General features: G+C 51.2%; 1 pseudogene; it reads right to left on the reverse strand.

Moving 5' to 3' along the window:
* Nucleotides 1-1066: 1066 nt before the first annotated feature.
* Nucleotides 1067-1284, reverse strand: LOC130349479 (U2 spliceosomal RNA; annotated as a pseudogene).
* Between the last annotated feature and the right edge of the window lie 1003 nt (nt 1285-2287).

Raw genomic sequence — 2287 nt, forward strand, 5'->3', positions numbered from 1 at the left:
CCGGGCTTCGTGGAATCCCCATGGCCTCCCCCTAGCACTACCACCGGTGGGCCCCCCGATGGAGCACCAGAGGTCTTGGGCCTGGACCCATCAGTACCTGCCATCTGGGGTTTGGGCATCTTAAAAAAGGACGTCTTTTGTCCTGTCCCCTCTTTGGGTGGGCCCAGCCTTGACCCACCCATCGTAGTTTTTGCTTTATGGGGACAGGAATTAAAATCGTGTTTTTCCTCTCCGCAGAGGTTGCACCTTATCGTATGGCTACATCTTGAGGCTATGTGACCTTCTTGGCCACACCTATTGCAGCGAATCACACGCTCCGCGCCGCAGGTCTCCTGGGTGTGGCCAAACCTCAAGCAATTTCGGCAATACATAGGCATTTGAGGATAGAACAGGAAGCCCCGAACTCTCCCGATGGCAAAATTTGGGGGCGGATGGCAAAGACCCCCAATACCACCGGGATCCTTACGGAGCTTGACCCAGAACTTCCTCTTGCCGTTCCAGAACCGCACGGAGTTCAAGATTTTGTTTGCAAATCGCACCTCTTCGCAGTATCGCCGAAGAAAAGTGGCTATATCCTCCGTGGTCACATGAGGGCTGTGCATAGCCACCACCAACGGTATATGTTCCTCACCATAGAGGAACTGGAACGAAAGACCGTCGAGTCGATCGTCCCTCTGGTCCGCACCAGACAAGGTTGCATAGATGTTATCGCAACACGCCGTGGCCGTGAAGGTGACGGTATACAGGCCACGGCTTTCCTGGTCATTTAGACACAGGATGTCCTCCCTATTGAGGCGGAAGTAGTCAAGAAGAATCACCTCCGCAATGAAGCGGAGGTTCTTCAACTGACGATGGCTCTCCGACACCTCTATGCGGATGGTATTTCGCATCGACATTTCCCCAGAGGGGAAAGCCCAGGAGAACGGCATCTTCCACACCCAGGGACTAAGCCCCTTCCCCAATAGCAGCAGGGGCTCGGAATCCCGCTATAAAAGCGGAACCCTTACCCAAGGCAGAGGTCGGGGGTACCCTAGGTGCTTCCGAAGCTACAGGTAACGCTCAACGTACCGAAAATGCCTTCTGAGACACAAGGTCCCAGAGACAGGGGGATCGCAACCCGTTGTCCGTGGACTAAGCCCGCTCCCCAATAGCAGCAAGGGGGTGAAGTCCCTCCGTAAGGAGAGACAATCCCCCAAGGCCGAGAAGCGGGGTACCACAGACACCTTCCGACCAGACCAAATGCAGATACTACACTTGATCTTAGCCAAAAGGCCGAGAAGCGATAACCGTGAAAGGGGCGGGCCCAACAAGGTGCCCTTCATGGGCACTATCACTGCTTGCTGTCAGGGAGGCTGCCAGACAATTTTCCATGCACACTCTGGGCTGGGGGGCAGTCAACCACCAGTACACACAGCAGAACCTAAACCCATACCATTATTGCTAAGCAGCAAGACAGGGGCCCATTGCACTCCCACGGGGCCTTTTTTTTTTTTTTTAAACTTTATTTATAAATTTTCATATAACAAGAACAACAGTAAGGTCCTCAATATATAATGTATAAAACAAGGAATGAGAGACCACCAATACAATCATAATCATAATACACATATCATAATACACATATCAGAGTGAGATACATCGTGCATATACGATTAGCTAATCTACGACCCTAATTGAGGTCGAACAACTGTCCGTCCACTGGGACAGAGTAGCTATATGGCTATTAGAAGCCCCACACCTCTTCGCTATCAATCCCTCCAACACGAGGTTACTATGCACCTCCGCCAGAATGGCAGGAAGACCCGGCACCTCAGTCGACTTCCACCTCCGAGCAATGTGAGCCCTCACAACTATCAGAATATGATATAAAATGGTCATATAATGCGGGGGAACTTGTTCTAGGGACAGGAATAGTAGTGCACTCTCTGGGCCCCATGAGAAGGGGCAGTCCACTAGGTTGTCCAATAACTTCTTAATTTCGGTCCAAAGAGGTGCAATTAACGGGCAAGTCCACCACACGTGTAGCAAGGTACCACTTTCCCGGTTACATCTCCAACACACTGGGGAGGTGGTAGGGTATATTTTAGCCAGACGAACCGGCGTGTAGTACCATCGGTATAGGAGCTTCCTAGAAGCTTCGAAATGATTAACACATTTAGAATATTTTTTGTGCATGTCAAAGACACAGCTCCACTGCTCAGCCGTGAATCTGCGCGCCAGGTCCTCCTCCCATCTGGACTTAAACGTACTGTCCATTTCCCCCTCCTCCTCAGTCAAAGCTACATAA

This window comes from Hyla sarda, unplaced genomic scaffold (genome assembly GCF_029499605.1).
Source record: "Hyla sarda isolate aHylSar1 unplaced genomic scaffold, aHylSar1.hap1 scaffold_915, whole genome shotgun sequence".
In the NCBI taxonomy this organism is placed as follows: Eukaryota; Metazoa; Chordata; class Amphibia; order Anura; family Hylidae; genus Hyla; species Hyla sarda.